Source organism: Engystomops pustulosus, chromosome 3, assembly GCF_040894005.1.
Source record: "Engystomops pustulosus chromosome 3, aEngPut4.maternal, whole genome shotgun sequence".
Lineage (NCBI taxonomy): Eukaryota > Metazoa > Chordata > Amphibia > Anura > Leptodactylidae > Engystomops > Engystomops pustulosus.
Genome location: NC_092413.1, coordinates 228,293,563 through 228,309,834, shown reverse-complemented (window position 1 = coordinate 228,309,834; position 16,272 = coordinate 228,293,563). Strand labels below are relative to the sequence as shown.

General features: G+C 47.2%; 1 protein-coding gene across 4 annotated transcripts in view; it reads left to right on the top strand.

Moving 5' to 3' along the window:
* Positions 1-7,247: 7,247 nt before the first annotated feature.
* The window catches only part of DTNB (dystrobrevin beta), a 93,205-nt gene continuing 84,180 nt past the window's right edge, over positions 7,248-16,272 (top strand). For all 4 annotated transcript variants that reach the window (XR_011854372.1, XM_072143943.1, XM_072143942.1 and 1 more), the window contains exon 1: positions 7,248-7,365. The gene's annotated coding sequence lies outside the window, so the exon portion shown is untranslated. The remainder of the gene's footprint in view (positions 7,366-16,272) is intronic.

Below are 16,272 nucleotides of genomic sequence, written 5' to 3'. Positions count from 1 at the left end.
TATATGGGTATCCCCACTTATTTAGTCTGAGTCCTTATGACTCCGTGTAGTTTGGGCTCTAATTTATATATTCTGGCACGGACAGGTCTAGACACCACACTTTACGGGTGGATGGATCTATAAATAAGATAGGTATTGTTCTCTTGCATTATAGATATATTTTGATAGTTTGTCCAGCATCCTTTCACTATACTTATTCCTGTTTAATCTTAACACATATTTTATCCATCTTTGTTTGTTCTTTCCAGTTAAGCGTATTCACCTTTGTGGGCTAAACCTTATTGTCTTAAGGATACCGTACCTGGGACCTCTTCTTATTTAGATTTTTCCAATATCCATCATGCGAAGATATGAAGTCTACTATGGGAACCCCCTGGATTGGTTCTCTGGATGCATCTATTCTGGTCTGGCATGTGATCCAAAGAGAAGTGTCCTTTGAAGAATTAGTTTTTTTGGTTAACTGTACGGCCATTAAGATGGACAGTTCTAATTTTTACGGGTGATGGGAATCCCGTCTGTCTACGACCCCTTTGTTCCCTCTACAAGTATGGATGGAACCTTTGGACGATTCTACGTAACTCTCTAAATGGGGATCTGAGCATGCTCCTTACCTTTTTGCTTTGTTTGGTTGGGAACCTTGGAGACCGTTTTTGGACTCTTTCCATTGTTGTCTTATACATAGATCACTGGGGTTTGACATACCATTTATTGTATGTTGTAGATTTTGATAAGCACTTGCTTAATACCAAATGTTGGGGACAGACAACCTAATTCCTCAATGCTTTTATTTCTTGTAGATACTCACACTCGCCTTTCATGTCCTCGTCAGTGGCGTTCTGCAGATGACATTTTCTGGGCATTAATGTGCCATTCTATAGGTATGGTACATTATATGCTCGGACACTTACTTTTGTAGTGGTCTTTTTTTGGCATAAATGGAGCCATGGTCATTTTCACTGAGACACAGATTGCGCCGAATGAGGCTACATCGATTTATTACAGCAGGTCACACTGAGTTACTGTAATTTATCCTCATTATATGTCGATATTGTAACGTTCCAGAGCGCCCAAGTAAATGTTGATATCTTATTGCTATATCTTGCATTTTGTAGTTCATTGTGCTGGTTTTCTATCTTTTTGATCCACACAGTAGCCACTGGCACACATTGGGGCAGATTTACTTACCCGGTCCGTTCGCGATCCAGCGGTGCGTTCTCTGCGGTGGATTCGGGTCCGGCCGGGATTCATCAAGGCAGTTCCTCCGCCGTCCACCAGGTGGCACTGCTGCGCTGAAAAGCATCTGAAAGCACTGGAATTCACCAAGCTGGACCAAGTGAAGGTAAGTGCGTCCCAAGCGACACTTTTATTGTTTTAAATGCAGCGGTTTTTCCGAATCCATCGGGTTTTCGCTCGGCCACGCCCCCCGATTTCCGTCGCGTGCATGCCGATGCGCCACAATCCGATCGCGTGTGCCAAAATCCCGGCAATACAGGGGAAATCGGTGCAAATCGGAAATATTCGGGTAACACGTCGGGAAAACGCGAATCAGCCCCTTAGTAAATGACCCCCAATGTTTCTATGTGATGTTTTAAGCGCCACCATACGCCATCCCTTGTGCTTTCTTGCACAAGGGATGCGATATAGCTACACACTTGTAAATGCTTTTGCAGTTACTATAGTGCGCCGTAATTCTGTAGTTCGGCGAATGTGGTATGCGTCATATCAAGCCAGCACAAGCATTGACAGCATGTTGCCTAGCTACCTTTCTAACAAAGCCTCGGCCGGGGTGTGCGCATGCGCAGTACCATATCGGAGCGCAGTTGTATACAGTCATAAGTTACTTCCGGCGATGTGCCGGCACGCCGATTCAGCGTTTTCTGTGGACGCCGCATTTGTGGGGGGACGTATTTAAGGTGAGTGGATCAGTCATTAAGCTACTTACCCCTGAGGAAGTCGTCCATGTGGCGACGATACGCGTGGGGAGTCTTCACCTCATATCCCTGCCTCGCCTCCGCTTGCATGTCAGCCCTGTAGGAGTACCTCTTGCACCCTTACCTTCATGACTCCAGTGAGACCTTGCAGTAACTCCTACTCCTCTCGGTACATGGCCTTTTACTAGCACTGCATCACCTTATTTTTTACATACCTTATTTTGAAGCACTTGCACTTTGTTGTATTTGGTCATTGAATAGGAGACAGTATCCTGCATTTGGAAATTAAAAATAATTTAGCATTTTTGGGTTTATGATCCTGCAGGCAGGGGCGCACCAGCCATGAGGCGAGTTGAGACTCTCGCCTCAGGCGGTGCGCCCCCTGCTGGACGAGGGGGCGGTGTCGCGCGCCCGCCCGTCCATGCTGCCACCGTAACGACCGCCCGTGCTCCAGTCCGGCCGCCCCTGTTCCAGTCCGTTCGGCCACCCGTGTTCCTGTCCAGCCGCGCGTGCTTCTGTGCGCCTGACAGCCCATGCCGCCGCACAGGCTGACACCCCCCCTGCATGCCGGCTGGCACATTTTCTTTCCCGCCAGCCGGCACAATCATCCCCCTGCCCAAAGTGCACTATGCAGCCCCTCCGCTCCGCTCCGTTCCCTCACCCCCTCTACTCTTCTAACTACCCCCCGTCCCATCCGCTTTCCTCCCTCCGGTCCGGGTGCGACCCGCCCCCCCCCAAAGTAGAGGACAAGGCAGAACCTTAAAGAAAAGAAAGTAAGTGTGTATGGAGTATAGGTATATGTATGTATGTGATGTGTATGGATATATGTATGTGATGTGTATGGGTGTATGTATGTATGTGATGTGTATATGTATGTGATGGGTAAGGATATATGTATGTGATGTGTATGGGTATATGTATGAATGTGATGTGTATATGTATGTGATGGGTATGGATTTATGTATGTGATGGGTATGGATATGTGTATGTATGTGATGTGTATATGTATGTGATGGGTATGGATTTATGTATGTGATGGGTATGGATATGTGTATGTATGTGATGTGTATATGTATGTGATGGGTATGGATTTATGTATGTGATGGGTATGGATGTGTATATGTATGTGATGGGTATGGATATATGTATGTGATGTGTATGGGTGTATGTATGAATGTGATGTGTATATGTATGTGATGGGTATGGATATATGTATGTGATGTGTATGGGTATATGTATGAATGTGATGTGTATATGTATGTGATGGGTATGGATATATGTATGTGATGGGTATGGATATATGTATGTGATGTGTATGGGTATATGTATGAATGTGATGTGTATATGTATGTGATGGGTATGGATTTATGTATGTGATGGGTATGGATATGTGTATGTATGTGATGTGTATATGTATGTGATGGGTATGGATATGTGTATGTATGTGATGTGTATATGTATGTGATGGGTATGGATATATGTATGTATGTGATGTGTATATGTATGTGATGGGTATGGATATGTGTATGTATGTGATGTGTATATGTATGTGATGGGTATGGATATGTGTATGTATGTGATGTGTATATGTATGTGATGGGTATGGATATATGTATGTGATGGGTATGGATATATGTATGTGATGTGTATGGGTATATGTATGAATGTGATGTGTATATGTATGTGATGGGTATGGATATGTGTATGTATGTGATGGGTATGGATTTATGTATGTGATGGGTATGGATATGTGTATGTATGTGATGTGTATATGTATGTGATGGGTATGGATATGTGTATGTATGTATGCGTCTTTCTATGGCTCGCCTCAGGCAGCAGACATGCTTGGTACACCCCTGCCTGCAGGCTGTCCGTAGGTTCATGCTATATGTGTATTCAACTATAGACCTTTTTGTATGACATATGGAGGGTGGTTTGCAGACACTACAAAGTGTCGGGAGAGAGGTGTGATGCGGGTGACTCCCACCTGGGTCTCTGCTCATGTATTTTCTTGTATATTAGTCTTTTAGATGTTTTTAGATGTGTGTGGGGTTTGTTTTTTGTCCTGAATTTTCAATAAAGCTATTTGTATATATATTTTGTTGTGCATTGTTTTTGCTCTGTGTGTAAATTCATTTTCTTGCACAAGGCCGCTAATGATTAATTTGGGCTGTGCCAACCAATCTCTGTTTTGGGACTGTAGGGACTTGTAAATTTAGCCCAAAATATTTAGGCTCTTGACCCGGAAATTTTAAAACCTCCAAAATTAAACCAGCCATCAATGGACACCACACCATGTTTCTTCTTGTGGGTATGTGGGGGGGGCCACAGCATTTATTTTTAGAGAAACAATTAATTAATTAAATAACCAATAGAAAAAATGCTAAATAGTTGGAACAAAATTCATTCCCATCCGGGCCCTTCGCTTCTTCTTGATCAAAAACCTTTCACCCGAATGGCGTCAGACGTCATGTGGGCACCTTCATCTCGCCCGCCCAATCCAGCCCCTTTTTGGGACCGCCTAAAGAAGGGGCCAATCGCCTTTTAGCCGCCTTCTGCACCATCACCAGAAATCCCCTACAGTCCCCAGCCCCTTCTCTATGCGATTTGGGGCTAATGATATTATTCAGAAATCAGGTCATCCCCCTGTGTTGTGTTCTTCTCAGGGGAAGAGTGTGGTTCCTCATACAGTAATTAGGTCATCCCAACCCTGTTATGTTCTCCTCAGGGGTGGAGTGTGGATCCTCATACAGTAATTAGGTCATCCCCCTGTGTTATGTGCTCCTCAGGGGTGGAGTGTGGATCCTCATACAGTAATTAGGTCATCCCCCTGTGTTGTGTTCTCCTCAGGGGTGGAGTGTGGTTCCTCATACAGTAATTAGGTCATCCCCCTGTGTTGTGTTCTCCTCAGGGGTGGAGTGTGGATCCTCATATAGTAATTAGGTCATCCCCCTGTGTTGTGTTGTGTTTTTTTTTTCAGGGGAAGAGTGTGGTTCCTCATACAGTAATTAGGTCATCCCAACCCTGTTATGTTCTCCTCAGTGGCGAAGTGTGGAGCCTCATACAGTAATCATGTCATCCCCCTGTGTTGTGTTCTCCTCAGGGTTGGAGTGTGGTTCCTCATACAGTAATTAGGTCATCTCCCTGTGTTGTGTACTCCACAGGGGTGGAGTGTGGTTCCTCATACAGTAATTAGGTCATCTCCCTGTGTTGTGTTCTCCTCAGGGGTGGAGTGTCGTTCCTCATACAGTAATTAGGTCATCTCCCTGTGTTGTGTACTCCACAGGGGTGGAGTGTGGTTCATCATACAGTAATTAGGTCATCTCCCTGTGTTGTGTTCTCCTCAGGGGTGGAGTGTGGTTCCTCATACAGTAATTAGGTCATCACCCTGTGTTGTGTTCTCCTCAGGGGTGGAGTGTGGATCCTCATACAGTAATTAGGTCATCCCCCTGTGTTATGTTCTCCTCAGGGGAAGAGTGTGGATCCTCATACAGTAATTAGGTCATCCCCCTGTGTTGTGTTCTCCTCAGGGGTGGAGTGTGGTTCCTCATACAGTAATCAGGTCACCCCCCTGTGTTGTGTTCTCCTCAGGGGTGGAGTGTGGAGCATCATACAGTAATCAGGTCATCTCCCCATGTTGTGTTCTCCTCCGGGGCGGAGTGTGGAGCCTCATACAGTAATCAGGTTATCCCCCTGTGTTGTGTTCCCCTCAGGGGTGGAGTGTGGATCCTCATACAGTAATCAGGTCATCCCACTGTGTTGTGTTCTCCTCAGGGGTGGAGTGTGGATCCTCATACAGTAATTAGGTCATCCCCCTGTGTTATGTTCTCCTCAGGGGTGGAGTGTGGTTCTTCATAAAGTAATCAGGTCATCCCCCTGTGTTGTGTTCTCCTCAGGGGTGGAGTGTGGATCCTCATACAGTAATTAGGTCATCCCCCTGTGTTGTGTTCTCCTCAGGGGTGGAGTGTGGATCCTCATACAGTAATTAGGTAATCCCCCTGTGTTGTGTTGTGTTCTTCTCAGGGGAAGAGTGTGGTTCCTCATACAGTAATCAGGTCATTCCCCTGTGTTGTGTTGTGTTCTTCTCAGGGGTGGAGTGTGGATCCTTATACAGTAATCAGGTCATCCCAACCCTGTTATGTTCTCCTCAGGGGCGAAGTGTGGAGTCTCATACAATAATCAGGTCATCTCCCTGTGTTGTGTTCTCCTCAGGGGTGGAGTGTGGAGCCTCATACAGTATTCAGGTCATCCCCCTGTGTTGTGTTCTCCTCAGGGGTGGAGTGTGGAGCCTCATACAGTATTCAGGTCATCCCCCTTTATAGTGTTTTTCTCATGGGTGCAGTATGGAATCTTATACAGTAATCCGGTCAACTCCCCATGTTGTGTTCTCCTCAGTGGCGGAGTATAGATCCTCATACAGTAATCAGGTCCCCCCCCCCCGTTTATGTTCCCCTCAGAGGCAGTGTGTGGAGCCTATACAGTAATCAGGTCATCCCCCTGTGATATGTTCTCCTCAGGGGTGGAGTGTGGAGCGTATACAGTTATCTGGTCATGTTGTGTTCTTTTCAGAGGTTGAGTGTGGAGTCTTCCTATTGTAATTAGGTCATCCCCCTGTGTTGTGTTCTCCTCAGCGGTGGAGTGTGGATCCTCATACAATAATCAGGTCATCTCCCTGTGTTGTGTTCTCCTCAGGGGTGGAGTGTGGAGCCTCATACAGTAATCATGTCATCCCCCTGTGTTGTGTTCTCCTCAGGGGTGGAGTGTGGAGCCTCATACAGTAATCATGTCATCCCCCTGTGTTGTGTTCTCCTCAGCGGTGGAGTGTGGATCCTCATACAGTAATCAGGTCATCCCCTGTGTTGTGTACTCCACAGGGGCAGAGTGTGGGCCAATCGTATAAACCACAGAAGACAATTCAGCTAAAACACTGATGGAGAAAAAGTCTGACAACCAGATGAGCAGCTCTGACCACAAAAGCATCAACTAGAAAGCACACCCTATGGCGCCTCTCTGCTGTCCCCTGTAAATAGACCAATCAGGTGAACACATATTAAGCAGGGGCAAAACTAGGGCGTGGTTTCCTCTCTCAGGGGCGGGGCATAGCATTAAAACTTAATATATACAGATATATAAGACTTAAATATATAAAATACAGTCAGGAGAAGTCTACTCCACAGAATAAGAATCCATATTACTCTAAAAATACATATATACATCTAAGAAATACAGCTTTACAAACTGGAAGCTGAGGCCAGTAACAAAGATGGCGGCGGTCGCATCGCGGGCGGAGGGTGACTGAGGCGGGGGCGTGGTTAATGAGGACGCGCATCAAGGACGCGCCTACGGGGTTGGCAGGAAGCGGGAGCGCGCCCCCGGGCCGGTGCCGTACGGTTGTGAGCGCGCTGCGGGAAACGGGAACGGAGACCGGAGAGAGGTGAGAGGCGGCCGGGGCTGTGTATGTGTGTGAGGACTTATATCTGCACATCATGTCTGTGACCTCCCCCCATCCTGCCTGCGATATGGTACATCCCGTTATGTGTCTATAGACTCCCCCGCTACATCACAACGTAACCTCATGTACCCCCAGCACTGAGGCGTAATGGTATGCTCCACTTATATATCACATACAGACAGCTGCCGTATGTCACCAGTGTATACATCACCTCTACCTGTATATACATAACCTCCACCTCCTGTATACATCACCTCATATATACATCACCTCTACCTCTTGTATACATCACATCATATATACATCACCTCTACCTCCTGTATACATCACCTCATATATACATCACCTCCACCTCCTGTATACATCACCTCATATATACATCACCTCTACCTGTATATACATAACCTCCACCTCCTGTATACATCACCTCATATATACATCACCTCTACCTATATATACATAACCTCCACCTCCTGTATACATCACCTCATATATACATCACCTCCACCTCCTGTATACATCACCTCATATATACATCACCTCTACCTGTATATACATAACCTCCACCTCCTGTATACATCACCTCATATATACATCACCTCTACCTCCTGTATGTATACATCACCTCCACCTCCTGTATACATGTCACCTGTATATATACATCACCTCCACCTCCTGTATACATGTCACCTGTATATATACATCACCTCCACCTCCTGTATACACGTCACCTTTATATATACATCACCTCCACCTCCTGTATACTCCTCACCTGTATATGTACATCACCTCCACCTCCTGTATACTCCTCACCTGTATATATACATCACCTCCACCTCCTGTATACTCCACCTCCTGTATACATGTCACCTGTATATATACATCACCTCCACCTCCTGTATACTCCTCACCTGTATATATACATCACCTCCACCACCTGTATACATCACCTCATATATACATCACCTCTACCTGTATATACATAACCTCCACCTCCTGTATACATCACCTCATATATACATCACCTCTACCTATATATACATAACCTCCACCTCCTGTATACATCACCTCATATATACATCACCTCTACCTATATATACATAACCTCCACCTCCTGTATACATCACCTCATATATACATCACCTCTACCTGTATATATACATCACCTCCTGTATATGTATCACCTCTACCTCCTGTATATATACATCACCTCCACCTCCTGTATACTCCTCACCTGTATATATACAACACCTCTACCTCCTGTATATATACATCACCTCTACCTGTATATACATAACCTCCACCTCCTGTATACATCAGCTCATATATACATCACCTCTATCTCCTGTATATATACATCACCTCCACCTCCTGTATACATGTCACCTGTGTATATACATCACCTCCACCTCCTGTATACATGTCACCTGTATATATACATCACCTCCACCTCCTGTATACTCCTCACCTGTATATATACATCACCTCCACCTCCTGTATACATGTCACCTGTATATATACATCACCTCCACCTCCTGTATACATGTCACCTGTATATATACATCACCTCCACCTCCTGTATATATACATCACCTGTATATATACATCACCTCCTGTATACATGTCACCTGTATATATACATCACCTCCACCTCCTGTATACACCTCACCTGTATATATACATCACCTCCACCTCCTGTATACATGTCACCTGTATATATACATCACCTCCACCTCCTGTATACGTGTCACCTGTATATATACATCACCTCCACCTCCTGTATACGTGTCACCTGTATATATACATCACCTCCACCTCCTGTATACTGAAGCAGTTTAATGTGTGAGTGTTGATCTCTGATTGGTTGCTATGGGCCAGGACCTTAGTGATGAGCTGTGTATAAGGCCGTGTCCGTGCTCTTAGCGGTCAGATTGCGTCTCGTGTCACTTCCTTCCCCCATGTAACTTCTGTCACATTGTACAACCGCATCACTGGTGTAGTAATAATGAGAGAGGAAGAGACAGCCTGTCCTCTAGTCACATCCAGAGCTGCAGCCACAGGGCTCCTAACTCTGTTATAATCACATGGATGAGATACACCTCAGATATGTCTGTGCTAGAGGTGAGCGAACATACTCGTCCGAGCTTGATGCTCGATTGAGCATTAGCGTACTCGTAACTGCTCGTTGCTCGGACGAATACTTCGCCCGCTCGAGAAAATGGCAGCTCCCGCCGTTTTGCTTTTTGGGGGCCAGAAACAGAGCCAATCACAAGCCAGGAGACTCTGCACTCCACCCAGCATGACGTGGTACCCTTACACGTAGATAGCAGTGGTTGGCTGGCCAGATCAGGTGACCCTGGGATAGACTAGCCGCTGCCCGCGCTGCTCGGATCATTCTCTGTCTGGATGCCGCTAGGGAGAGAGCTGCTGCTGCTCAGGGAAAGCGTTAGGGTGTTCTATTAGCTTACTGTTAGGCAGGAGTGATTCTACAACAACCCAACAGCCCTTCTTAGGGCTACAATAACGTTATACTTTTTTTTTTTGTTTGCTTGTGGCTGGGCTTGCTGGCACTAGTAGTGCATCTAGTACCATATTGTGAGGAATTAGCATGGGGGACTTGCTACCGTTGTGTTTAGCTCTTAGTGACACACATATCCATAGCAAAGACCGAAGTGGGACAATTTATTAGGGCCCGGGGTTGGATTTCAATTAGGCACAGTCTGCCATTTCCTTTTTTATTTTACGTTTATTTTTTTCATAACTCAGTGTCATCTCATCTGGCATAGTAGTGTGCTGTAATACTTGGCTAGAAAATAGCCATAGGAGAATACAAACGGCTTACTTACGCCTTCAGTAGCGTTACATATATTTGATTTCTGGTTGATCTGCTGGTGGCTGTACTTGCTGCAGTGCATCTACTAGCAAATTGTGAGCAATTTGGAGTCAGACTTGCGACCACTGTGTTTTAGTGACGCACATATCCATCGCAAAGACCAAAGTGGGAAAATTTACTAGGGCCCGGGGTTGTATTTCAATTAGGCACAGTCTGCCATTTCCTTTTTTATTTTACGTTTATTTTTTTCATAACTCAGCGTCATCTCATCTGGCATAGCAGTGTGCTTTCATACTTGGCTATAAAATAGCCATAGCAATAGGATAGCATCGTTTGGTTTTAAAAACTAAAAAACACAAAAAAAAAACAAAAAAACAAAAAAAAAGTTAAAAAAAAAATTCATTTCTCATTTTCAAAATGTTTAACCCGAGGGCTAGGGGTAGAGGACGAGGGCGGGGACGTGGGCGTCCAACTACTGCAGGGGTCAGAGGCCGTGGTCCTGGGCGGGGTGAGACACCACCTGCTTATGAGGGAGCAGGGGAACGCCGCAGAGCTACACTCCCTAGGTTCATGTCTGAAGTTACTGGGACTCGTGGTAGAGCACTGTTGAGGCCAGAACAGTGCGAACAGGTGATGTCGTGGATTGCCGACAATGCTTCGAGCAATTTGTCCACCAGTCAGTCTTCCACGCAGTCCATCCATGTCACCGAAATCGGCACTCCTCCAGCTCCTTCACCTCAGCCTCCTCCCCCCCAGTCTGCCCCCTCCCAGGAAAATGTGGCATTTGAACTGGCATACTCTGAGGAACTGTTTTCTGGACCCTTCCCACAGTCACAAACCACTTGTCCGGTTGCTGATGAGCAATTTTCCGATGCCCAGGTTTTCCACCAGTCGCAGTCTGTGGGTGATGATGACCTTCTTGACTTAGTGGAAGAAGTGTGTAAAGAGGTGTCCGACGATGAGGAGACACGCTTGTCAGACAGTGGTGAAGTTGTTGTCAGGGCAGGAAGTCCGAGGGGGGAGCAGACTGAGGGATCGGAGGATGATGAGGTGACAGACCCAAGCTGGGTTGAGAGGCTGGGTGAACACAGTGCTTCTGAGACGGAGGAGAGTCCTCGACCAGAACAGGTTGGAAGAGGCAGTGGTGGGGCCAGACGGAGAGGCAGGGCCAGAGCAGGTGCATCAGCGCCAAATGTGTCAACTAGTGAAGCTCCCGTGGCGAGGGCTCCTGCGGCGAGGGCTAGATTTTCAGAAGTCTGGAGGTTCTTTAAGGAAACACCGGATGACCGACGGACTGTGGTGTGCAACCTTTGCCAAACCAGGATCAGCAGGGGTTCCACCACTACTAGCTTAACTACCACCAGTATGCGCAGGCATATGAATGCTAAACACCCCACTCAGTGGCAACAAGCGCGTTCACCTCCGGCCGTGCACACCACTGCTCCTTCCCCTGTGTCAGCTGATAGTCAGCCCCCTGCCCAGCCCCCTGCCCAGGACCCTGCCACAAAAACCCCATCGTTGCCTCCACGATCCTCCACAGCATCCACCAGCGTTCAGCTCTCCATACCCCAGACGCTGGAGCGGAAACGCAAATATAGTGCAACCCACCCGCACGCCCAAGCCCTTAATGTGCACATCTCCAGATTGCTAAGCCTGGAGATGCTGCCCTATAGGCTAGTAGAGACCGAGGCCTTTCGCAGCCTCATGGCGGCGGCCGCCCCTCGGTATTTGGTCCCCAGCCGCCACTACTTTTCCCGATGTGCCGTCCCAGCCCTGCACCAGCACGTGTCAGACAACATCATCCGTGCCCTGACCAACGCCGTTTCTGACAAGGTCCACCTGACCACGGACACGTGGACGAGTGCTGCCGGGCAGGGCCACTATATATCTCTGACGGCACATTGGGTTAACTTGGTGGAGGCTGGGACCGAGTGTGACCCTGCGGCTGGTCATATACTGCCGACGCCGAGGATTGCGGGGCCTACCTCGGTCCAGGTGTTTGAGGCCTACTATGCCTCCTCCTCCTCCCACCCCTCCTCCACCTCCTCCTCCGAACGACCATCCGTGGGCATGGCGCCATCAGTCGGTAGCTCTAGGCACAGCAGCAGTGCCGTCGCTAAGCGACAGCAGGCAGTGCTCAAACTGCTGAGCCTAGGCGATAAAAGGCACACCGCCCAAGAACTATTACAGGGCATCACGGCGCAGACTGATCTGTGGCTGGCACCACTGAACCTGAAACCAGGCATGGTTGTGTGTGACAACGGCCGTAACCTGGTGGCGGCTCTGCAACTCGGCAGACTGACACATGTGCCATGCCTGGCCCATGTGTTAAATCTGATAGTTCAGCGTTTCCTCAAGACATACCCCAATCTGTCTGATTTGCTCACGAAGGTGCGCCGCTCTGTGCGCATTTCAGGAAGTCCAGCACAGATGCTGCCACTCTCAGGGCAGCGCAGCGCCGCCTCCAACTGCCCGCTCACCGACTGTTGTGCGACGTGCCCACGAGGTGGAATTCAACACTGACCATGTTATCCAGAGTTTACCAGCAGCGCAGAGCGATTGTAGACTGCCAGATGTCAACTTCCACCAGAACTGGTAGTCAGGTCAGTCAGCTTCCTCAAGTCTACAATGAGGAGTGGACGTGGATGTCTGATATCTGTCAGGTGCTGAGTAACTTTGAGGAGTCAACACAGATGGTCAGTGGCGATGCCGCCATCATCAGCCTCACCATCCCGCTGCTTGGCCTGTTGAAAAACTCTCTGGTCAGCATGAAGTCGGAAGCTTTGCGCTCCTCACAAGAGACGGGGGAAGAAGATTCCCTTGTTGATAGCCAAAGCACCCTTAGGTCTGTTTCTCAGCGCATATCGGAGGAGGTGGAGGAGGATGAGGAGGAAGAGGAGGAGAATGTTGGCGAGACAGAAGAGGGGACCATTGTTGAGTCCTTCACTGTTCAGCGTGTATGGGCAGAAGAAGAGGAGTTGGAGGAGTTGGAGGAGGAGGAAATGGAGAGTCAGGCCAGTGAGGGGAGTGAATTCTTACGCGTTGGGACTCTGGCGCATATGGCAGATTTCATGCTAGGCTGCCTATCCCGTGACCCTCGCGTTCAAAGAATTTATTCCAGCACCGATTACTGGGTGTTCACTCTCCTGGACCCACGGTACAAGCAAAATCTTCCCACTCTCATCCCTGGAGAGGAAAGGAGTGTGAGAATGCATGAATACCAGCAGGCCCTGGTGCACAAGCTGAAACAGTATTTCCCTTCTGACAGCACTAGCGGCAGAGGGCGTACTTCTGCGTGACAAGTAGCGAGGGAGAGTAGGCGAGCAGACAGCTTGTCCAGCACTGGCAGGGGTACGCTTTACAAGGCTTTTGCCAGCTTTATGTCACCCCAGCAAGACACTGTCACCTGTCCCCAGTCTCGGCAGAGTAGGGCTGATCTTTATAGAAAGATGGTGAGGGAGTACGTAGCTGACCATACCATCGTCCTAAATGATCACACAGCTCCCTACAACTACTGGGTTTCAAAGCTGGACATGTGGCACGAACTGGCGCTCTACGCCTTGGAGGTTCTTGCCTGCCCTGCCGCTAGCGTCTTGTCCGAGCGGGTTTTCAGTGCAGCTGGTGGCATCATCACCGATAAGCGTACACGCCTGTCGACTGACAGCGCTGACAGGCTGACGCTTATCAAGATGAATAAAGCCTGGATTTCTCATAATTTCAAATCTCCAGCAGGTGAAGGAAGCTCAACCTGAATAATTTATCCACTCCTCCTCCTCCTCATTTTCCTCCTTCTCCTCCTCTTTCTACAGTAAAGCAGAGGAAACTGGCTATTTTTTGACAGGGCCCACTGGCTCTAGGTATAGTACTTTATGCATTTAATTTTTCTGGAGGGCCACCGACCCGGTCCTCTGTTTTAAACAATTTTTTGGGACTGCCACATACAGGCACTCAATCTATTCCATTTTTCTGGAGGGCCACCTACCTGCTCCTCTGGTTTAAAAACTTTTTTGGACTGCCACATACAGGCACTCAATCTATTCCATTTTTCTGGAGGGCCACCTACCTGCTCCTCTGGTTTAAAAACTTTTTTGGACTGCCACATACAGGCACTCAATCTATTCCATTTTTCTGGAGGGCCACCTACCTGCTCCTCTGGTTTGAAAAATTTTTTGGACTGCCACATACAGGCACTCAATCTATTCCATTTTTCTGGAGGGCCACCTACCTGCTCCTCTGGTTTGAAAACTTTTTTGGACTGCCACATACAGGCACTCAATCTATTCCATTTTTCTGGAGGGCCACCTACCTGCTCCTCTGGTTTGAAAACTTTTTTGGACTGCCACATACAGGCACTATCCAAATTAAATTGTCTCCATAGCAGCCTCCACACGTTGTCTCCATTGCTTCCTCCAAAAGTCGTCCATATAGCTGCCTCCATACATCGTCCCTTTATCAAACGAGGTGTGTCAGGCAGAAATTTGGGTTGTTTTCATGGATTCCACATCAAAGTTGTTAACTTTGTCGCCACCCTGCTGTGTAATCCACAAAATATACTGGCAAACTTTTATCATTTACCAATATTATTTCAGCGCTTCTTGCGCATCTGTTTACATTCCCCTCACCCGCCACAACCCAAACTTATAAGAACGCTATTACACTTGATCTTATACAAAAGGTTCTTAGAAGTGCTGTTTGGGGAGTAGCCTAGAGACAGGGGCTTGGATTGGCGAAAGCTCGTCTGGCAGCGGAGCGCCAGCTCCATGCCAAGATCCAACTAACATAGTTTTAACTGCAGCACCTTTAATCTACTACTAGTTCACTGCCTCCATACATGGTCCCCTTATCAAACGAGCTGTGTCAGGCAGAATTTTGGGTTGTTTTCATGGCTTCCATGTTAACTTTGTCGCCACTCTGCTGTGTAATCCACAAAATACACTGGCAAACTTTTATCATGTACCGATATTATTTGAGCGCTTCTTGCTCACCTCCTTTGGTTCCTCTCTGCCACCCATTGGTTTGAAGCCTGAGTCCATTTAGGGTATGTCGCCATGAGACTCTCTAGCCTGCTGCCGCTGCCTCTGCATGCCGTCCCCTATAGTGTCAGGGTCAATTATTGGATGTTTTAGATGCTATCTAGCTTCATTCGGTCACTCTGTCATGGCCATGCTGTTGCCCATAATTTTGGCATAATGGTGCGATTAAGCAGCCTCAGAGGCATCCATGCATGCTGCCCCTGCTGTTTCCTGTCCATTTCCGTGGTGTTTCCATCCTTTTCTGAGGTTCCCAGGTGTTTGGCCAAGCTTCCCTGTGCAGAGCCTTGGTCCCCTTGAAAAATGCTCGAGTCTCCCATTGACTTCAATGGGGTTCGTTATTCGAGACGAGCACTCGAGCATCGGGAAAAGTTCGTCTCGAATAACGAGTACCCGAGCATTTTAGTGCTCGCTCATCTCTAGTCTGTGCACCTTATAGCATACTACAGCATAGGGGGCAGTATTATACATATTCCTATACATAGGGGGCAGTATTATAGTAGTTATATTCCTGTACATAGGGGGCAGTATTATAGCAGTTATATTCCTGTACATAGGGGGCAGTATTATAGTAGTTATATTCTTGTACATAGGGGGCAGTATTATAGTAGATATATCCCTGTACATAGGGAGCAGTATTATAGTAGTTATATTCTTGTACATAGGGGCAGTATTATAGTAGTTATATTCTTGTACATAGGGGCAGTATTATAGTAGTTATATTCCTGTACATAGGGGCAGTATTATAGTAGTTATATTCTTGTACATAGGGGGCAGTATTATAGTAGTTATATTCCTGTACATAGGGGGCAGTATTATAGTAGTTATATTCCTGTACATAGGGGGCAGTATTATAGTAGTTATATTCCTGTACATAGGGGGCAGTATTATAGTAGTTATATTCCTGTACATAGGGGGCAGTATTATAGCAGTTATATTCCTGTACATAGGGGGCAGTATTATAGTAGTTATATTCCTGTACATAGGGGGCAGTATTATAGTAGTTATATTCCTGTACATAGGGGG